A 15,939-nucleotide genomic window follows, 5' to 3' on the forward strand; every position below is an offset into this window, starting at 1 on the left:
ATCGAACCCGTGCCCCTGCGTTGGAAGTGCAGAGTCTTAACCACTGGACAGCCAGGGAAGTCAAGACCCAAGCTTCCTGTGTGCTTTTTCTAGATTATGCATGTTCTGGTTGAGGTCAGGGGTTTCTGAGAGGGGAAGAAAGAAGACATGGAGGGTGTTCATGGCTTATCCCCTGCCCTGTCGTTCATCTACTACTGCTTGCTTCCCCGTCTTCAGACTGTGCTTCAGGACCTGGCTCCCCGTGTGGACTGTTTCTGGGGCAAAACCTTAGAATGGCAGGTCCCCAGCCAGAGACCTTCCCTGCAGCTCAGTCTCCCAGCCAAGGCTGAGAGCCAAATAAGAATCACCCAAACTTGATTAGTAGTTTGGTGGACATGGAGAGACTGCTCACATCAGGCTTGATTTGCAGAGTGATCTCTGTGTGTCCTTCCCTTCTCAGTCAATTTCTCAGGCTGCTGGAGGGATGCCAAATTCCTGTCTAGGGGGCTGGACTTACGCTGAGCCTTATGTGAGGAACTGTTGAAAGTCACCTCTCAAATTCAGGAAGATTCCCCCCTCCTTGGGGCAGATCCTGATGTTATAAAGATGGTGCTCAGTGCCAACCCCAAATTTGAAGGAGAATGTGATCCTGACCCCTGGGCATAGAGCTTTACAAATTTTTTAACCCTCCTGACCATGCTGAGAGCCAGGTATTATTCCTGTTTGTGAGATAAGGAAGCGGAAACTCAGAAAGATTAAGTAACTATCCAAATATCATGCATCTATAAATTGATCCCACATTGTCTGAATTCGAATGTATGAGGTGGCTTATTGGGCCAGGTTTATTTCCTTTCTACTCAAACTACACTATAAATCAGATTTGGGACTTCCCTGGTGGTGCAGTGGTTAAGAATCCGCCTGCCAACACAGGAGACACGGGTTTGAGCCCTGGTCCTGGAAGATCTCACATGCCGTGGAGCAACTAAGCCTGTGCGCCACAACTACTGAGCCTGCACTCTAGAGCCCGTGAGCCACAACTATTAAGTCCGCATGCCACAACTACTGAAGCCCACGTGCCTAGAGCCTGTGCTCCCCAACAAGAGAAGCCACCGCAATGAGAAGCCCACGCATCGCAACAAAGAGTAGCCCCTGCTCACCACAACTAGAGAAAGCCCATGTGCAGCAACGAAGACCTAATGCAGCCAAAAATAAATAAGTAAAATAAATTTTTTTAAAAAAGAAAAAAAAAGAATCGCCTGCCAATGCACAAGACACGGGTTTGCTCCCTAGTCCGGGAAGATCCCACATGCCATGGAGCAACTAAGCCCGTGAGCCACAACTACTGAAGGCCACGTGCCCTAGAACCTGCATGCCGCAACTACTGAGCCCGTGCCTAGAGCCCGTGCTCCACAACAAGAGAAGCCACAGCAATGAGAAGCCCGCGCACCGCAACCAAGAGTAGCCCCTGCTCGCCACAACTAGAGAAAGCCCGCATGCAGCAACGAAGACCCAATACAGCCAAAAATAAATAAAATTAAAAATGATAATAATAAATCAGATCTGTGTTTTTTATGCCCTGTACCATGTGCCCCACCACGCCTATCAAAGTGCCTTACATTAAAAAAAAGAAATCTATTAAGTGAACGAATGATTGAATGAATGAATCACCACATCCAGGTAGGGGGAAAGAGGAGATTCCTTTACATCTGGAAAGAGTAGAAAGTCTGAGAGTGAAGGGAATTTAAATATTTTCTGTTCTGAGGCTTCTCTTGTAAGAGGGCACGTGTCCCTTTTAGGGGGTTAGTTTGTTTAAAACGATAAACATTTATTTAGCTCATGAGTCACTGAGTCTGTGAGGGCCTGGCAGGTTTAGGGTGGCCTTGATTATGTGTCTGCTGCAGTCAGCTGGGGGTGTCAGCTGGAAGGTCTGATGAGGTTTGGCTTTGGATTTGTACAGGCTCTTCCAATTGGCTGGGGCTTGGCTGAAATGAATCCGCTCACCCGCTCTGCTCCATTTGGTCTCTCATTTTCCAGGAGGCTAGTCTGGTCTTATTCAGCTGGAGGTTGCAGGGGTCTAAGAAAGTGGGCAGAAACACACAAGGCCTCTTGAGTGTGAAGCTAGGAAGTAATATAACATCACTTCTGCCTCATTCTATTGACCAAAACAAATCATCAGGCCAGCTTAGATTCAAAGCGTCAGGGAAATGTGTCCACCTTTTTTTTTTTTTGGCTGTACCGCGCAGCTTGCAGGATTTTAGTTCCCTGACCAGGGATTGAATCCAGTCCCTCAGCAGTGAAAGCACAGAGTCCTAACCACTGGACTGCCAGGGAATTCCAGAAACGTGTCCACTCTTAAAGAAAAGACCTGCAGAGTCATTTTGCAAAAGGCATGCATATAAGGAGGCATGAAGAACTGTGGCTATTTTTCTAATCTACCATAGGGGTCTTATGTATAGGTAGAGGAAGTCAGCAACTTTCCCGAACAGCTCGCTAGACTGAGATTTTCCTTAAAGAATCAAGAACTTTTTGTCTGTATCATTATAATATTAGAAACAACTTATTACATGAAATGTGATGTTGCTTGCATGTAATTTTACCCTTCCTTTTCTGCTATCTCTGTGATTGGCATGCTTAACAACCCCCAGCTCCTCCACCCACTGGGGTCACTTGTGAGGAAGACAGAGGGCCATACACTCATAAACACACACATCTAAGACGCCCACCTCCTCGTCCTGCCCTGCAGTCCCACTCTGGGATAGGCAGAGTTCCAGTGATCTGCTTCCCATTCCCAATGACTCAATGCTCCACTGGTGGATTTAGTTGAGGGTGTTCAGAGAAAGAATCTTCAGGTGTGATTAGGGCTGCATTGCAGTTAGGCCTTGCTGCCACATGGTGTCACTGTTGAAACTTTGTCCTGTGTAGCCTCTTGGACACATAATCTGTTCCAGATTCTTAAACAGCTACTGCGGGGATTTAAACTTTGATTCCAGAGTTAACAATTTACACTCATTCAGCCACTGTTTTCAAAAGTTCAATACCTTTAGGTTCTACCTGGATTCCAGAAGACTTCCCGACCTGAGCCACAAACTGTGTCAGAATCCACCTGGTCCCTAAAAACCCTTAGGGCTGGGATTAAGAATAACTGTAAAAACTACCTAATATGCATTACGCATTTACCAAGCTGAGAAATTTTCTTGGGGTATATAATTTCATTTAAGAGGAGATCACACCTTATGAAAAAGATATGTTACCGAAGACGCTGGATAATTCAAGACACATAATTCGACACTATATTTCCCAGAAGAATAATTGTAAAAGGTAGGGAAAGGAATCTTCAACTACTGTAGAATATTTTTGCCTTTGTGCTATTTTTTATTTACTGAACACTAAAAGTCTCACGTTTCACAGAGTAGGCACTCCTAAACTAACTTCTTGGCATGTTATGACAGTTACTTGGGCTTTTTCATAATGTTTTATCATATCTAACTTCCATTACAAAGTTATTGATTTTGGAGAGTGTTCTTTGGCGCTAATGCCACCACTTCATGAACTCTAAGATAACATCATTCTAGGATACAGAAAATATTTTAAATGATAATGTTGAATATTAGAATAATAGCACATCAGACATTAAGGTCACTATCAGAAGTTATGCTGCACGTAAACAGTTTGATTCAGGATGGAAACATTGACGGTGGTTATTTACTTTCGCCAGCCCAAGTGCTGCTGTCATGGGGTAATAGTTGTAAACAGCCTACAAACAACTTGACACACCAATTGTGAAATCATGCAGACGTGATGCTTTGTTTTTAATTTAGAGGGATTTGCAATTTTTCAAATTTGCATAATTCAAATTTACATAATATATGATAGCACCATGCCAGTATGATCCCCTTTTTGTCAATGGACAATGAAGCCTTAGAGAGCAATTAATCTACTCCTTCAAGGTCGCATAGCTGATGAATAGTGGAGTTGGGAGTAGACCCTAGTGCTTAGTAACCTAGATTCCACTTTTCTCAAGGAAATTTTACTTTAGAGACCTTACTGTTATTCTCTGTCCTAAGCCTTGGTTGAAATTATACTCACTCGTTCCCCAAATCTCTCCACAATCTTGACTCTTAAGAAGAAATGTTGGGGAAATGTGAATTCCGCTTACCCCAGAAAAAGCCTTAAGCAAATTAAGACACCTCTTGCATCCTGACCTGCTTTGGCTACCAGGGACCTCAGGAAGGGGCATGGTCATATCTGTTATTTCCTCCCTCAGGACATGGGCTGCCTACCAGTCAAGTGACTTCTTCAAACTGAAAGTCCCCTTCAAGTGAACCCAACAAAAATCTAGCATTTTATGTATTCTTCTCATCACATATTTAACCATGTCCTGACTAGCAACTCAGCACACATGCACACTCATATGGGTATGGGTAAGTGCACACAAATGTACATATGTGCACATGCATGCATGCATACCAGAGTCACAAATATACACATATACTTGCATTCACACCCACGTACAAAAGCACACGCACACCAGCCACTGGAAGTCTGTGCCAGAGTTTCAGGGCAAACTTTACACCCAGCCCCAGCCCCAAGCCCTGAGGATGGCCTCCCAAGCAGGAGGAGCAGGGAACACTCCCCCAGGGGAAAAATCTCAGAGTCAGTCGGCACTAATAACAAGCCATGGAATACGCTCGCTCATTCGTCATCCCCGAGCGACAGTCTGGCCGCCCAGCCCCCTCCCCCATTCCATTCCATTTCTCCTTGAGTGACCGGGGAGATTGGCTGTACAGAGTTAAGGGCACACTCTGGCTCAGCTGTTGGCCTTCTGTTCTTCCCTCTCCACACTCCAAGGGCTCTTGTGAAGCTCCCCACTCCTCTCCCTCGCTTAAGCCCCTTTCACTCGGGCTTTTATCATGTGCCCCACCCTGGGCTTCATTTTCAGTATTTCAATGAAACTTAGCAATAATCCTGTGACTTGGTATTGTTTTGCCAGATTTGCAAATGAAGAAAAGCAGCCTCTCAGAAATGATTTGCTCAGGGTCACCCAGCTGGGCAGGCTAGCAATGCTATTCAAACCAGATTCTGCCATTTGCACAGGATCCCAGTGCATCTCCTACCCTACCCCACCTCCATGTGGGTGACTCCCCAGCTCACCGTCTCAGGTTTGAAGAGCCTGCTTATTGCTGAGCGTTTCCTCTTGGAAACCCCACAAGCACTCCTTCCTCGTCTTCTGTCCTAAATCAACTAAAGAGCCAGAGTCTGAAGGAGTCCCACAATGGGAGACCAAATACCAGTCCCACGGGCCAAGGGTCAGGGCTGAGCAGAAAATGCATGGCAACAGCCAGGTGGGTGAGATGGGCGAGCAAGGTTCTGGAGGATGGGCGAGCAAGGTTCTGGAGGATGGCCTCATCGTGGACACAAGGTGCCTGACTGGTGGCCAGCTCCAGGGTACAGCGTCAGAGCCAACTCCCCTTCTGCTGCCACAGCCAGACTGTCAGCCCTGTATCCCCAACCCCTGCTCATCTAGCTGTGCTTTGTGGGGACTGGGTGTCCTGGAGGTGCCTCTGGGCCCCTTCAGAGGGTGAGGCCAGGGCAGTGTGGGCCTCATTAGAAAAATCTGCTCCCCTGATGAAATAGTTTTGAAAACCTCCTGGAAGGCAGTGACTATGTCTTTTCTTCATTATCCTCAGCTTCAAGCATGGAGCCTGGCTCCTACCGAGTTGGCCCTTAGTACATATTGGCTAAATCAAAACAAAAGAAAACAATACCTTTCTGAACCCTGTCCACTTATTTAAATGCTGTCCTTCTTCTAAGTTCAGTGCAAACCACATCCTCCCCTCCCCCCAGTAGTGTTCTCTGCTTTTCCCAGCCAATGTCACCACGTTCATGAGGGTTTGCCTTCTCACTCCAGCTACTCGGAAGCTCTTTGGGAAGCTGATTCAGTCCATCCTTCTCTGATACCATCTGTGCCTATAAATGCATAACAAATGCTTTTGATTCAAAGTGTGCAACATCCATATTTGGGTAAAGATTTTCTTTTATAATGATGACATTGATGTTATTCTTATTTTCTGTGTCTCCTAACGAAACCACTGGAGGAAGGAATACCAAGGCACAGCTTCTCATAGTTACTGTCAGCTAGGGTTTTGCCTGATAAGTTACTTCTCAATGAGAGAACCACACGTTTGTGTTAGGTGGTCTTTCTTCCTTACTGCTGCTCGAGGCCTTTGATCCTTGGCGTCAAGATTTAGGATTCATGGGTGGATGGCTTCAGTCAGAACTGGACAATGGTTCTGCATCTTTCTTGTAAGTAAACATCTGGAGTCTAGAATTTTAGTGGCTCTAGGATTCAACAATGTGACAGCCCTGCAGCTCCTCTTATCTATTCAAATGGGCCGCCTAAAGAGAATCTGTACTCTGTAAATGTCCTGGGGCACCTTTTCCCTTTCCCTCTAATTGATATGCAGTATCTATAAAACTCCCAGATTCATCCACCTTGTTTCCATCTAAGATGTTTAACCTAACAATTATTTACACACAGGAAAAGAAAAAAACAAACAAACCATGAAGCTCCCCACCAAAGGGTAATGAAAGAAAGAAGAGAACTAGTCTCTGAGACTAACTAGTCTCTAATAAGAAGCACCATTCTTGCAGCATTAGCCACAATAGCTCAGAGATGGAAGCAACATAAACATCCACTGGATGAAGAATAGGTGGATCGGACTTCCCTGGTGGCACCGTGGATAAGAATCCGCCTGCCAATGCAGGGGACATGGGTTTGAGCCCTGGTCCGGGAAGATCCCACATGCCGCGGAGCAACTAAGCCCATGCACCACAACTACTGAGCCTGTGCTCTAGAGCTCGCGAGCCACAACTCCTGAGCCCACATGCCTAGAGCCCGTGCTCTGCAACGAGAGAAGCCACTGCAATGAGAAGCCCACGCACCGCAACGAAGAGTAGCGCCCCCGCTCACCACATCTAGAGAAAAGCCTGTGCGCAGCAACGAAGACCCAAACGCAGCCAAAAAAAAAAAAAAAAAGAATATGTGGATAAAGAAAATATGGCATATCCATACAACAGAATATGATTCAGTTTAAAAAAAGGAACGAAATCCTGACATAGGCTACAACATGGATGAAGCTTGAGGACATTATGCTAAGTGAAATAAGCCAGTCCCAAAAGACAAATGACGTCCAAGTCTACTGATGTGAGGCATCTAAAGCAGTGGAACTCTTAGAGAGTAGAATGATGGTTGCCAGGGGCTGGAGGGGGAGGGAACAGGGGCCTTGCTCTTCAACAGGTGCAGTGTTTCAGTTTTGCAGGATGAAAAATCTTAGAAATCTGTTGCACGACAATTTGCGTATAGTTAACACTTCTGTGCTGTACACTACAAATGGTTAAAAGGGTAAATTGTATAGGTTTTTTTACCACAATTTTTTTTAAAAGCACCGTTCATGGGGGCTTCCCTGGTGGCGCAGTGGTTGAGAGTCCACCTGCCAATGCAGGGGACACGGGTTCGTGCCCCGGTCCGGGGAGATCCCACATGCCACGGAGCGGCTGGGCCCGTGAGCCATGGCCGCTGAGCCTGCGCATCCGGAGCCTGTGCTCCACAACGAGAGAGGCCACAACAGTGAGAGGCCCTCGAACCGCAAAAGAAAAAAAAAAAAAAAAAGCACCATTCATGGGCAACAAGTCTGTCCCAGGGATTTCCCAGGAAATCCCACCATAACTTTACACAATGGGCATTGTTTTCTTCGCTTCAGAAAGGGAAGAAAGGAGAGGTCCCGAGACATACTTGAACCTGTGGCCATCTGACTCCAGCAGCTATGCTTTCTCACCACTGTGCAGACCCCTCCACTCTCACGTGGGACTGGGCTGGTGACCACTGCGCCACAGATGAGAGCAGTGAGTGGGGTTGTGAGTAGAGAGAAGTTTCTCTGGTTTTGTAAGACTCTCCAGGTTAAACCACCTCCCCCAGAGTGTTAACAGTCTCCCCCAATATGTTCCCCACTTCTTCCTTTGTAATAGAACCCCTGAGTTTTAGCTGGTTACCCGGTCACGTGAAATAAAGACTTCCTCCCCTGAAATTAGCTGTGGCTGTGTGACTAAGTTCTGGCTAATGGGATGTAAGGAGAAGAATCATAGGTAACTTCTGGAAAGTCTCTTTATTTATTATTATTATTATTTTAAATTTATTTTTGGCCATGCCATGAGGCATATGAGATCTTAGTTCCCTGACCAGGGCTCGAACCCGTGCCCCCTGCAGTGGAAGCTCGGAGTTTTAACCACTGGATGGGCCACCAGGGAAGTCCCTGGAAAGTCTCTTTAAAAGAGGCTTTTACACATTCATTGTAGGAAATTCATAAAATGTGGACAAAAAAATGATAATGGTCCAAAAATAAATATTCTTAATAATTTAACGTAAAAAAAAAATAAAAGAGGAGCACACCCTTCTTCAGTCCTTCTTCCTACCCTCTGTTGGCTGGAATAAAACATGATGGCTGGAGCTTGAGTGGCCATAATGGGTCATGAGGTAGAAACTAATATTAACTGATAACCCCAACCATAGCACATTGATACCATCGTGTGAAGCCCTTGTACACAATGAGGGCATCTGATTTATCAATGCTGCATATGTTACATATGAGAGAAATCTGAAGTCATCCCATTGATCCTGACAGGTCTAGTAGGACCTAGATCCTTCAGTGCTTATGGCTGGATGAAATCACAAGATCGCTGTGCCCACAAAGAAATTATAGAGGTTCTGAAGACAAGCATTTGTAAGTTAGAAGCCGAGATCATTGACTTCTCCCGTTTTCCCATTCATTCATTCATTCATTCAACAAGTATAATTTGAGTGCTCACTATGTGCTAGGCACTGTTGTAGCCCTGGAAATATAGTGTCAAACAAGACAGACAGAGTCCTTGTCCCCCGAGATCATGCACTTTTATGGACTGATAATATCTTCCTTCTACTTCCCACCATGCGGTATGAAACGTCCCATGTATGTGGGAGGTGGGGGCGGGGGTGACTGGAACATGGGAGGAATTTTGAAATGTGGCCAAAGGGGAGCAATTTTCTCTCACCCCAGATTTCCTGAGAAAGTCCATTTTGGAGCCACAGAGAAGACATTCTTATGTCTTGTTCCGGCTTGTGCTGTGGGTGGGGATTGAGTCAGAGCTACAATATGAGATCAATAAACTCACCTAAGAATCCGCCACCCAAACCAGTTCTTTAAGTTTCTCCAGGGTCGGGACACACTGGTGGCGCAGTAGTTAAGAATCCGCCTGCCAATGCAGGGGACTCGGGTTCAAGCCCTGGTCCGGGAGGATCCCACATACCACGGAGCAGCTGGGCCCCTGAGCCTGCGCGTCCGGAGCCTGTGCTCCGCAACAGGAGAGGCCACAGCAGTGAGAGGCCCGCGTATAGCAAAAAAACAAACAAACAAACAAATCTGTTAAGAGGGTAGATCTCATGTTAAGTGTTTGTTAAGTATTCTCACCAAAATAATTTAAAAAAACCCAAAAAACCTAGCGGTGAACTAACAATTGATCCTGCACTAATCTAAGCATTCTGATTTTTTGCTCCTGAGAAACTTTCGTTCCATCTGGGGAGATACAACAAGGAAAAATAAAAAAGCACCATCTCTGCTCTTAGGGAGGCTCTTGGCCTGGTGGGGAATCAGACATAAACTAACCGTAACTGCACAAGGCAGAAGATGCAGCTAGAAAGGCAGGCAGGGTTAAGTTTGGAAGGCATCGAATGCTGTGTGAAGAAGTTTGGAATGTAGTCTCTGTATGAGGGTCTCACCTGAGTTGATGCGAGGCTATGTCATCACGATATTTAGGAATATCTAAATATTCCTAACCATAGGAATATCTCCTACGGTTCTATAGAGCCCATGTTGCAGACGCCAGAGGGTTCACATGATCCTCTTGAAATGTACACCAAAACACAAAATACGGATTTTTCCAGAAAGAGTTACCTTACCCATAGATTTCATCCGCTTTTTAAAAAAGGGTCCAGAGACTTCCCTGGCAGTTCAGTAGTTAAGACTCTGTGCTTCCCCTGCAAGGGGCACAGGTTTGATCCCTGGTCGGGGAACTAGGATCCTGCAACTCCGCGCAATGAGGCCAAAAAAATTTTTTTAATAAAAAAAATAAAAAAAGGGTCTATAACCCAATAAAGGTTAGAAAGCATTGTCTAAGCACTAGGGAGCCATCACAGTTTGGGGCAGATGATCTGAAGTCTGTGTTGTAGACTCACACTCTGATGGAGTGGAGATTGGAAAGAAAGTTTTTCAGAAGATGATCCAAAACCCCAAGGTGGATATTGAGCTGACAGGGTAATGGAGAAAACAGGACATGTCTGAGAGGTAGAATGCACAGGATTTAGGGCAATTCTGGATGAAGGTGGCATAGGGAAAGGAAGGTAAAGATTAGAATTTTGATTGGAATTGTAAGGAGAAAGACGTCAAAGAAATTATGACTGACTTCCAAATGACACAATTTCTTTTAGTCTGCCTTAGAGGCAGAAGGAATATTTTCACAAAACCAGTCCGGGGTGCCTTCCAAAGGACAAGGTCACCAGGCAGTTTGCCAGAATTTCACTTTGTCTATGGTATGTTTTGATATGAGAGTCAGATACAGTATTCTCATCCTCTAAATCATGTGATTCACATCCAGAAATTCTGTAAGATTCTAATGACTTGGAGGAAAACCTAGTTACTTGTTTAACTGTATAGTTAAGATTGTATTTCATTGGGTCACCTTAGAGGCTTCCCCGTCTTTGCAAAGGAAAAAGGTATCTCCTACGGTTCTATAGAGCCCATGTTGCATGGGCTATTCCAACCTCCACAGCAAGTAAAGAAGGGCAAAAATGACTTCAAGGTTTTCACCCTAAGCAATTGTGTTATGCTTTTAACTGCAAAATAGAATCAAGGAAGAGAAGCAGGTTTGTGGGGAAGATGAAGGTAAGATAATTAAATTGGGTTTGGGCAAACTGAATCCGAGGTATTTCTGAGACATTTTATCCATTAGGAACCTTTTGGTTGTGGATGGCAGAATCCATCTGAAACCGATGTAAGTAGAAGGAATGTCTGGGCTTACATAACTGAAAACTCGAGAGGTTCTGCTGTAGGCATGGCTGTATCAGGTTCTCACATGATGTTATCAGGCATCTGTCTCTCCCCATCTCTTGCCTTCTTGTTTCTTATTATGTTTCCAGTTTAGGCAGATTCTCCTCCACGAGGCAGTGGTTATGACCAACAGCAGTTTCAAGCTTACCCTCTTCTGCCAGCAAAACAATGCCAGCAATTCCACTCTCTCCAAAGTTCTGGCAAACATCTCAGGTCTAATTCTTTTTTTTTTTTAACGCATGCATGTTTTGGTTTTTTTAAAAATTAATATTAATTAATTAGGCTGTGTTGGGTCTTCGTGTTGCTGCACATGGGCTTTCTCTAGTTGCAGCGAGCGGGGGCTACTCTTCATTGTGGTGCGTGGGCTTCTCACTGCGGTGGCTTCTCTTGTTGCAGAGCAAGGCTCTAGGCGCGTGGGCTTCAGTAGTTGTGGCTTGTGGGCTCTAGAGAGCAGGCTCAGTAGTTGTGGCACACGAGCTTAGTTGCTCCGCGGCATGTGGGATCTTCCCGGAACAGGGCTCGAACCTGTGTCCCCTATATTGGCAGGCAGATTCTTAACCACTGCGCCACCAGAGAAGCCCCTCAGGTCTAATTCTGATTGACTTTGATTAGGTACCCATCCTTGAATCAATTATTGTTGTCTAATTGGCTCAATCTTCTGTGGTTGAAGCCTCAGTTACATCCCCCAGTAATCCTGCTTCCTAGATTCATACACTTGTTTTATCTTCTCCTCTTGAGTAACTTACTTCTAACCAACAGAATAAGGCAATGTTGCGGGGTTGTCACTTCTGTGATTAGGTTACAAAAGACTTTGACTTCCATCTTGCTAGCAGACTCTCTCTTGCTGGCTTTGCTGATGCAAGCTGCCATGTTGGAGACACCCACATTGCAAGGAACTGAGGGTGGCCAACAGCCACCAAGGAACCGAGACCCTCAGTCCAACAGCACTTGAGGAACCAGATCCTGCCAACAACTCTGAACGTTAACGTTGGAGAAACTCCTTCCCCTTTGAGCCTTCAGATGAGACCCTAGCCCTGGGTGATACTTTGACAGCAGCCTCATGAGAGGCCATGATCAGAGGACCCAACCAAACCCTGCCCAGATTCCTGACCCACAGAAACTGTGAGAAAATAAATGTGAGTTGTCTTAAGCCACTAAAGTTTGGACTAATTTGTTATACAGCCATAGACCTAATACACGTGGGTTGTGGGACTGCCCCTGAAGGGGCAGGTGAGGTCAGCCTCGTGTGAACCATGTGGCATGAAAGTAGAGAACAGCTGTCTCCCCAGAGGAAAGCTAAGGTGTAGTTACTAGAAGCAGGATGGAATTCAGGCAGGCAAAATCACCTGATACCTACCCTATATATCTACTTGGGAATGTAAGGAAGCAGCTACAAACATACCTGGAGATATATTAGGTTGGCCAAAAAGTTTGCTCGGGTTTTTTCATGTTATAGGAAAACCCGAACGAACTTTTTTGCCAACCCCACTAGACTTGGCAGTGATTCATGCCCAGGTGATTGTTGAAACTGTAAAAATGGATGAAATTGCCCTCAAAGAGAGAAGGGTTAAGGGCAGATCTCTTAGGAAGAGCAACAATTAAGGGGTAGATGGAAGAAGAGGTAAAGGTGAGTAGGTGAGGGGCAGAGGTATAGGATGAGGTGCTCGCTATTGAACAAATTCAGCTTGTCTGGTCAGTAAGACAAGCATCTGAGGAGCTGCAGCATACTGTTAGAAATCTGGGCTTTCAGTTCGGAAGTTGTACATTGGGAAGTCATCAACATAAATGAGAGTGTTAAAATCAGGTATGTGGATGAGTTTGTCCAGTGAGAAGGCTTGAGGGGAGAAGAGGTCATGGACAAATCCTTGCAGAATGTGTATTTAAGCAGCAGGAGAGGGAAGAAGACCCATGGGAAGGGACCTGAGAAGGAATAGTTGGAGACACAAGAGGTAGTTCAAGACTGGTCTAGTCTCCCAGAAACCATGAGCACTTCAAGACTGATACAGTCAAGAGAGGCAGAAGCTAAAGAGAGGTTGTGTGTGATGAGAACTGAGAAAAGAATGATGGGCCAGGGATGAGGAGGTCCGTGGTGGTCCTAGTGGGAAACATTCCAGGGGAAAGTAGGGGCAAAAGCCAGACTGCATAGGTTTAAGAGTGGGTGGGACATGAAGGGGAGATGTGGCAAACTGACCAGCATTGTGAGAAGTTTCACGGTGGGTTATGGGAAGATTTGAGCATATGTGTAGGCTGAGGGGGAACGTCTGGGCTGTGCCTTTCCACTCCCATCTCAGGGTAATTTCAGTTGACTTCCTTGAGTTCTGTTACAGCTTTCTGAGATGACAGGGTCCAAAACTGTCCACAAACCTTTGTTGTAAAGAGCCAGCTAGTAAACATACTAAGCTTTGCCAGCCGTAGGGTCTCTGTGGTGACCACTGAACTCTGCCATTGTAGTGTGAAAGCAGCCATAGGCAATGTGTAACCAAGTGAGCAGGGCTGTGTTCCAATGGACCTTATTTACCAAAAAAAAAAAAAAAAAAAAAAGCCACACACACCCAAAACAAACAAAAAAACCCCAAAAGGCAAAGGGCAGGATTTCGTCCATCTGTGGACTATAGTTTGCTGACCCTTGCTCTAGGCTCATGGAAGGGGATTGGAGATGCAATAAATGGGGCAACTGATGAAGCAAGGATAGCATCAAGACCTCAGGGAAATGGGTTTGCCTCAGAAAGAAGGTTCTTGCGTCTATTTGGATACCTGTTGCTCTCTGACTTCCTCTTTATGTGTCTGCCTTGTAACCCTCAACTATGAGCACCTTGGGGCTAGGAATGTTTCCCGGCAATGATTCCAGAGGCTTCCACACAGGAAGCCCTCAGGCACATAAGCAGTTGAGAGGAGACACAAAGGCGCCTTATTGTGGAAGAAGGGGAAAGGAGAGAGACACATATGGAAAGGCCTGTGTCACCTCAGTGAGTTAGGAGCCATGAAGCCAAGTTCCCTCCACTGAGGTTTAAGCAGAGAGGCAACATGTCTCTAATGTTTCAGACTGAGTCCTTCCAAGAGGCAGAGGACTGGGGTAGAAAGTCTTGCTGTCTCACAGGTGGTATACTGGAATCTGGGGAGGACTCTGGAGATTAGGGAGGGAGGCAAAGGGCCACCTCCAGAATGATCCTGGACATACTGTGGGATGGCGAGGAAGAAAGGGTACTGCAAAGCCCAGGAGCACTCTGGAAGTCCTGAGTGGGGAAGGGGGAGAGAAGAATGTAAGAGGGGCTGGAGCCAAATAGCTCCTGGGTACTTTTTTTTTTTTTTTGGCCGCACTGCACATCATCTTAGTTCCCTGACCAGGGATCGAACCTGCGCACCCTGCTGTGGAAGCACAGAGTCTTAACCGCTGGACCACCAGGGAAGTCCCTTGGCCTCCATTTTAAACTCCTGAGATGGGATGGGGCTGTACAGAGGTTTAAAAGGTGGTAAGTGAAAAAGGAAGCCTTCTTTATGCAGCTCACACCTGGGCACAGGGAATCCAGAGACTGGAGACTGAGCTGAGAGGGACCAAGGAGAGTCCATCCCCTCGTGGGGAGCCGGAGTCCACTCTGCCTTGGGAAGGGTGTTTGTGGAACACAAATGGCAGCCTTCAGACTAAGGTAGAAGCTGCAGAAAGCTGAGGGTGGAGGCACTGGGGTAGCTTGATGAATAGGTAGGAGGCATCTCTTGGCAGGGGAAAAGGGTCAGGGCATCTTCAAGAAAAATGATGTCATTGGAGCTGAGCCGAGGCTAGAGGGAAGTGTTCAAGACCTCCACAACTTTTCTCAGCCTGACTTTCCATCCTTGCTATTCTCCTTCCTATATCCTAGGTTCCTACTGAATTTACAACCCATTCTAAGCACACACCACCATTTCCCCACCTTCCAGCCTTTGTGTTGTTTCCTCTCCTTGCCATTTCCTGGTCTTCCTTCCTCCCATCTTCTTGTCTTTATATCCTTTCTGGTCTTCAAGTCTTAGATGCTACTTTCTCCAGGAAGCCTTCTTAGATTCCATTCCCAACTGGGAGCAATCCTTCCCTCCTCCGAACTCTTTATCTGTCAGTCACCAGACAAGTCATTTAGCAATTTTCACCTGTAATAAAGAAGTGCTGAGGACAGAAGCCATTCTCCAGGCAGCTCTGTGTCTTCCCCTTACCCACAGCACATTACCCAGGCAGACGCCCTCCACAAGTGGGGACTGGACAAGGATCTGTACAAGCTCAGGCAGGTGCTACAGTCCCTTTTACCAGCTCCTGGGGCTGTTCTGTCTGCTGGATTAGGGCCCTGTACGCACCAAGCCTGTAGCTACCAGAATCCTGGATACCCTGCACCCCTCCTCCTACAGAAGCCCCAGCTGCTTGCTAATTCTGCTTCCTGCTTTTAACCCAAGGATAAACCCAGGCTCACTCTTCTGTCTCTCGGCTGGCTTTCTCTCCTCATGGTGGGGAATGCCACAATGGGGTCTCTTAAGCACATTGATTTAGGAAACAGGCTCTGAGCTACATACGTTCTTACAACCCAGGAGCTCTGGGTATTCATGTGCTGGTTGGACAGCCTGTCTGCCTCTCCCATGGAGCTGGCTATCCCTTGGTATCAGCCATATTGGCTGATTTCAACCCCAGTTCACTTTTGGCCTGGGCCAGAGAAGTGCATTTAGTGAATTAACTTAATGGTGTATGTGTGGTGGTCGTATAAGAGCTCCAAAGAGACGCACTAAGTTTATTGTGCTAAATTGCTATGTGCCCTTGGGCAAGTGACACCCCCCAACCTAACTCCTGTCAATATCTTGGCTTCTATCTTTG

Source organism: Mesoplodon bidens (genome assembly GCF_964165515.1).
Source record: "Mesoplodon bidens genome assembly, chromosome: 7".
Taxonomy (NCBI): domain Eukaryota; kingdom Metazoa; phylum Chordata; class Mammalia; order Artiodactyla; family Ziphiidae; genus Mesoplodon; species Mesoplodon bidens.